This window comes from Zeus faber (assembly GCF_960531495.2).
Source record: "Zeus faber genome assembly, chromosome: 1".
NCBI classification, from domain to species: Eukaryota; Metazoa; Chordata; class Actinopteri; order Zeiformes; family Zeidae; genus Zeus; species Zeus faber.
Window position 1 is genome coordinate 40,459,873 of NC_137193.1, and position 7,755 is coordinate 40,467,627.

Here is a 7,755-nt window from a genome sequence, read left to right on the forward strand (position 1 = left end):
GAAGAACAACAAAGAACTTGCACACTGTTACCAATAGGACCCGGAAGAGAAAGTTCAACTCTGACCAACTTCAAGTGATGGTTGGAGCGCCAAGGAAGAAGCACCAAGGAACCCTGTGTTTTGGGGCTTCCCACAACAAGTTAAAGAATACTGCTCACACGCCGGTGTTGCCATCATTTCCATTCCCCAGGGAGTCAAAACAAACAAAGGGGGCTTGTAATATAGTGCAATAGGAGGCATCATTAAACCAATAAATGCCCCAAACGGTATAATTTACTTAGCTTGGTCTTCAAAGCCACTACAACGTCTGTTTAAAGAAAGGATTGTCAGACAGGGATGTACTTGCATAGTCAGGACCATTTAAAAGTTACACTTCCCCGGCAATTCCAGTGATGAATTTGATTAAAGACCAATGAGAGGGAAGCACCTAGTGTCAAGGGCAACAAAGTCCTTGTTGCAAGCTTTGTGCTCCGAAGATGAGAAAGCTAATGTTTTACTGTTTGGTCTCGCACAGGCCGTCATACACAAACTCAAAACACTTCTTTGCTTCTCCCTCTAAAATGCTAATTTTGACATGAGTATACGAAATGCATTTGGCCCGGCCACTTGCGCTTATAAGACTCGAGACGACGAGACATGTTTACATCAGTAAAACCTACGTAACCCTAGCTCCATCACAGATATAACACAGTCGGTTAACCTCAACCTTAAAGGCTTTTAAAACATGTTTGCGTGTGCATGTGTGTGGACCAGTGATCACTGAGTGTCACCTCAGCAGAGAATCCTTCTCTCTCACCTGGACCATGAACCTGCCAGCGTCCATGTCAGCGGCCAGCTGCTCACTTAAAGAGCAATCAATGCCATCACTAAATGGCTTTATGGCCGGCCTGATTTCATAACCCGTCGAGAGGAGATAGGCGATATACTGCATGCACTCAGGAGAAGTGTCCAGTCTGCAGGCCTGTATAAAGACTGCATGGACTCTGTAGAAGACATCGTCAAATGACCTTTCATATTATTCTCACTTGTATAACCAAGCGATCATAGTTTTCCTCTGTATATTTCCATATAATTAGTTCTTGCTATGTCTGCGGTTCCGCAGCCTGTGAAGGCCACACCACACTCCCTTCTTCTACAGCCTGTGCGTAGAGATAAGACAATATGATTTTTCCACCACACACAGTATTTTAATTGCTAAGGAACCAGGTGCATGAGTCTTATGTATTTCAGACAGTGCTTCTCTGTTCCTCTGTAACAAAGATACATTTATGGAAGTAGAAAACTGCTTGCCGCGCATATTTTCTTGCTCATGCACGATATGATTCTGCTCATTATTATTTTAACACACATCGTGTATTGTGTGAAGCTAGGGGCTAGTCAGTGAGACGACACCCAAATGTCTTTTGGCCACCTTCATGTTTGGCCTATTTACTTCTGCTAATGTCACAAACTCTTTGTGCTTCTATAGCTGTTATTAAACGTATTAACGCTTTAGAAGTAGTGCTTTCACTTATTTCCCTCCACACTCATCCATCTCAGCTGGCGAAACCTGTAGGCTCTGGAAGAGGCCTGACTCAGAGAAAATCTTCCACAGCTCTCTGGATAACCTATGTAACGGTCATAAGCATTTTGCTGTTTTGCCCCGCTCTGCAAAGACTTGAATACAAGCAGGTGAATCGAATACTTTTCACTCTGTGACTACATCCATCTATCTGGGGTGGTGACTATCCCACTGTTGACAGTCGTTGATAATTCAAAGTTGTAAATTAAATATGGAAACCAACATAGACCAAAGAAAGTCAAAAATAATGGTATAAACTTTGTGTAGTATTTCTGGTGCCATCACAGCAAGTAGAGTTTGAGTTTGTGTATGAGGCAATTTTATGGTGCGTAGTCTAGATATACTGATTCAAGTGCTATTTATGATGACATTATGTCATCAAATGGTGTTTTGTTTTTTTATTTCAAATGATATCAGTTAGTGAAAAAGAGACATTGAGGAGAATACAAATACCTAACATGGACCCTTGCCCTAGACACAGGTTTTTAGGAACATTCGTTCAGTTTTGCCTTTGTCCTGTCACTGTTGAATCGCAACCTCCTTGTGTCATCAGACTCTCAGTATTTTTCACTAAAACAACTTTGGAGCCGACCGAGGGCAGTCAAGTCAATTATGTAGGAATCTATAGTTCGGCAGAGTGTGTGTGTGTGTGTGTGTGTGTGTGTGTGTGTGTGTGTGTGTAAGCGTGTGCGCGGGTGCGCGGGTGTGCGGGTGTGCGTGTGCACGGCCAGCCCTCCAGCCTCCATCGCTCGGAGAATACAATCGACGGAAACAGCGCTGCGAGTCGGGAAGACACGTCAGCCAGGATGTGAGATAGGGGAGAGAGGATCACAAAACAAAGCTGTGGAAAAGCTGGAAAGGCCGAGAAGACTGGGAGTGGAATACCCATTAAATAATCAGATGAAAACTCGAAATAAAGATTTGAATTATGCTCTGGTAATGAGGTATATTTGATTGATTTAAATTGGGGATTGTACAAATTTTGACTTATTTAGAAAACCTGGTGGAGTGTGGAGTTCAGAACAGCGTCCCCTGGAGACTGGTTGTCTGGCTCAAGGAAAACGTAGTATTTTGGGCGGTTGGAGTCAACTGGTAAAAATACACTCACCCATATAGTTACACACTCACGCACACACAGTATTGTTTACAGTCATGCAAGTGTTATATATGCACTTTCGGTGAAAAGGAGCTGATGCATGGTAGTTACATGGTATACATAGATGAATTACAGTAATTCTTGGTCGATGACACACTGATGTAAAAGTGAGACGGTGTCATGTCACTGGACTCCTAGGAAACAGAAAAAAGTTCCTCACGCCAGCTCCACGAAAACAAAATTGAGCCATCAGCAAACACTCAATGCAAAGTTTTCTGTTTTATATTTCATTTTTTTTATATTGTATATTGTTATTGTGCTGTGGCTGAGAGGCTGAAAGGAGATTTCAGAAAACAGTCCCTGAATTTCAGCAACAACTCAATTGAATTTGAAGCTGAATTGAATCTCCAAATTCTCCTCGGTGGCAGCACGCAGCACTTCAAGGCTTCCTGTGGAGCAGAGTGGGGACAACTCGGGGCTGAACTGTGCACGTGAGCACCGGCCATAATGCAACTGAACCAAACACAGCCACTGCACAGGCTGTGCAGGCTTGGCACTCAGCAATAAACAGAGAGGTGTCTCTCTCTCTCTCTCTCTCTCACTCTCTCTCCCACTCCCTCACCCTCTCACTAAATGGAAACTTTACCATTTTCTTGTGGGGGAAGAAAAACTTTCAATATACAAAAGTAGGCAAACTAATGAGTGAGGTGCACGGTCACCCACAGTGGTGGTGCTTTGTTCTGTTTTAGATAGAAATGTGACCTTTTGCACTGTTTGGTTGATTCCTTGGTGTGGCGTTATAAATGGGTGTTTTACCTTGACTTACGACTGCATCTACTGACGACTAATCCAAGATACGAGTAGCAATAGTCGCAAAAATTTGTATCGACTTGCGACCGACTGCTCCAAGATACGAGCGTGGAAATTTGCAGTTGGCGCGTCGGCGGCGCGTCGGCGGCCAGTCAGCAGTCAGTCAGCAGTCAGTCAGCGGGCGACCTACATCGTGTGTGCACGTAGTTCAAGGCTTATCGATATTTTTTTCATATTTACTGTGTTTGTGCAGTGTATGTTGTTTATTTTCACCCTTCATGATGAGTCCTAAGAAGAAGGATGATGGGAAAAAGAAAAAGGCAATGACTCCCATTGAAACTAAGAGGGAAATCATAGAAAAATATGAGCGTGGTCTATATGGGAAAAATTGCTTCAACATACGATTGTTTTAACATACGACCCTTCTTATAGAACGAATTACAGTCATAAGTCGAGGTACCACTGTATTATGATTACTCTATCATTATTAATATGTATTTGTTGATTAATTGCTTTGTTAATTAAATGGTGTTCCAGTTTTTTGTGCTCCTCAACACAACTCAAAATGCTTATTTGGCAGGGACAAGATCAAGAAAATACTTGAATTCAGTGCAATTCAGTCGATTTCATCAAAGTAATTCCCTTCAATTCAATTCAGGTTATTTCAATTCAATTCAATTTAATTCCATTCAGTTAAATGATTTTAATTCAATTTAGTTAAGTTCAATGTAATTCACTTCAATTCAAATTTGCTGTAAGATAACATATGACAACATAAGATAAAAGCTGTTACAGCAGCAGTTTATTGGCATGATAGGACAGAGCCCTTGCTGATGTAAGTACCCCCCTCGGTGGACAAATACACATCTAAATGGTTCTAACAGGAGATATTAGAGACCTAGAGTATAGCCATACTTTCAATAGAAAGTAGAGTTCTGTCCTCATCTGGACATCTTTACTAGTTTAGGTTTTATTCAACTAATCAAGTAATGATAAACATTGTGTCTGTCTCTCTCTGTCTCTCTCTCCTTCTCTTTCTCTTCCCAGCCTTCCTCCTCTGCTCTTTTCCCACAGACAGACCTCTGAGACCTTGGAGTATCACCAACACTTCCCCCGTTATCTGTTCCCCCCTGAAGATCTTCTCCTGTTCTTACTCCTATCTGTTTTCACAGTTGTTCCGTTGTTCAATGTTCAGAAGAGTTTTATTTTATATCTGTCCGTCTGCTGATGCTCCGATAGTGTATACTTATTTTGACAAATTGTTTTTCAAGAAGCCACTCAATTCATTCTTAGACGGCAAGTGGTAAGCAGCAGCCAGAGGTTTCTCTTTTAATTCACATCAAGGCCGACATCTGTCAAAATGTTTCACAAAGCAGGGAGACCAGTGCCCCCACGGCAAAAACAAAACCGGCAGCAGGCAGGCAGGCAGGCAGGCAGGCAGGCAGGCAGGCAGGCAGGCAGACAGGCAGGCAGGCAGGCAGGCAGGCAGGCAGGCAGGCAGGCAGGCAGGCAGGCAGGCAGGCAGGCAGGCACGCACGCACGCACGCACGCACGCACACACACACACACACACACACACACACACACACACACACACACACACACACACACACACACACACACACACACACACACACACACACACACACTACACAGAGAAAGCCTAGTGTCTAAGTAATCCTAATTTAACCCAAATAAGCTTATGCACTTGAGCTAGCTGACAGCACATAAACGATGGCCCATTATTACCCAAAAGCGATGGCCGATTATTTAGTATTATTGCCTTTCAGTGGTATGGAATTCTGTTGAAATCAATAAACTGCCATATGGTGATACACAATTTTGGTGCAAGTTATTGATATGAAATGTATATATCTCATGATATTTGAGTAAGTTTTATTTAAAAAAACAAAATCTGAATGTTGACTGAATTATCACATTACATACCAACAAAAAGTTCTAGTGACAAGCCCAAGTTGGATCACTTCAGATTTGTCAAATTCCCTCCGAATATATTCAGCCCCAACATACGCTAGCCAACCAACACTAGAACCTTTACTTTGCCAACCCTTTCCCAACATTTTGCCCACACTTAACCAACACTTTGCCAACACTTGACCAACACCTCGCCGACACTTGTCCTACACTAGCACCAACACTTCACCATCACTTACACCAACACTAGCACCAACACTTCACCAGCACTAACACCAACACTAGCACAAACACTTGTGCTCCCAAAACTCACTAATACTCCACCAAAACCTTGCCAACACTTCTCCAACACTAGCACCAACACTTTGCCAAAGCCTCTGCAACACTTCACCAACACTAGCACCAACACTTGACGAACACCTTGGCAACACTTCTCCAACACTTCACCAATACTAGAACCAACACTTGACGAACACCTTGGCAACACTTCTCCAACACTTCTCCAACACTTCTCCAACACTAGCACCACCACTTGACCAAAACCTTGGCAACACTTCTCCTACACTTCTTCTAACACATGCGCCAAGACTTGACCAAAACCTTGGCAACACTTCTCCAAAACTTCTCCAACACTAGCACCAATACTTGACCAACACCTCGGCAACACTTCTCCTACACTTCACCCACACTAGCACCAACACTTCACCAAAACTTCACCAACACTAGCACAGACACTTTGCCAACACCTTGCCAACATTTCCTTAACACGTCCACACTTTTTGGACATACTGACCCAGTGGCGGTGGCTGCTCTCTGGTGATCGAGCCTGGTACCTCTGTAGGGCCACGCCGCCCTCACCCTCCAGCAGTAGGATGCTCTCCACATCGGGGCAATGGTGGTGGTGGTGGGGCCTGGGGGGCCAGGGCAGCAGGGTGGCCAGAGTGTAGTGGGAGATCGTACTGACCACCCGGATCAGCGACACGGGTGAAGAAGCTGGCAGAGCATGCTTCAGTTTGGCCGACGGGGTGGAAGGGACTTGGTCTTGTGGTTAAAAATGTTATTCTGCTCTTGTTGTTGTTGTTGTTGTTGTTGTTGATGCTGAGGCTCTGGCAGTCAATAGTAGTTGGTTCCAAGTGTCCTCTGGTACCTGGACTTGAGAAGTCTCAGTTGAAGTTCAAGAAAAAAAAAGGGTAAAAAAAAAAAAAAAAAAAAGGTCAGTGAGCTGAGTGAGAGGCTCTGGTCAGCGTGAGTCTCCTCAGCTGTGAACTGTACGTCAAGGCACTGGTTGCCCAAAAAATAAAAATAGAAATAGAAACCTTTTCCGCTCTCACTCTCCTTCCCTCCACCACACACAGTCCTGTCTTCCCCTCGCTTCTGTGTGTGTACAGTATTTGTATGTGTTTTCTCGCAGTGTATGTGGACCCTGGCCAGCCGGCAGCTCTCAACCACATGAGTGATTAAAGTCTATTGTCTCTCTCTCCAACATTCCCTCCATCGGACTCAGACACCAGTAGGCGTGGCTAGAAGTTGTACCCCCCCCCTCCCACACACACACACACACACACACGCACGCCCACGCCCACGCCCACACACACACACACACACACACACACACACACACACACACACACACACACACACACACACACACACACACACACACACACACACACACACACACACACACACACACACACACACACACACACACACACACACACCACCTTTGAGATTGTCCAGTGATTAAAGACTGCAAGCATAGAAAAGTGTGAGGGATGGAAATTACACAGGAAAGCCAAATATGGAAGGGAAACAATAGTAACGGGACTTCTAAGAATTTATAACAATGCTGTGGGATGTTTTCCAAGAGGGACGGCTCCTTTTGGCTTGACACACAAACAAAAAAAGAAAACACCGCTCAATGAGGCTTCAACTTTATTACAAAAGGGAAAAGCTCTGATCCTGCGATTTTTTTTTTTAGCGATGGATCAGCACAGAGAGGCAGTTTGTCAACAACATGATCTTCGAAATAATTTTGGGTCCTTTTCACGTTTCGAGTTGGAGAAAAAAAGATTTTTCCCAGTAACTAATTTGTGCAACTGTTAACCAGCAGTACATGAGATGACTACCTTTGTGACAGGAGACAAAGGTCTAACTGTAACAAATATGTAACAGCGATGTGTGTGTGTGTGTGTGCATGTGTGTGTGTGTGTAAGGAGAAGTGAGTCATGTGTAAAAGACCACTGTTCCTGAAAAAGGGATTACCCAGGACCAGGCACTGCTCTCTCACTCTCTCACACACACGCACACGCACACGCACACACACACACACACACACACACACACACACACA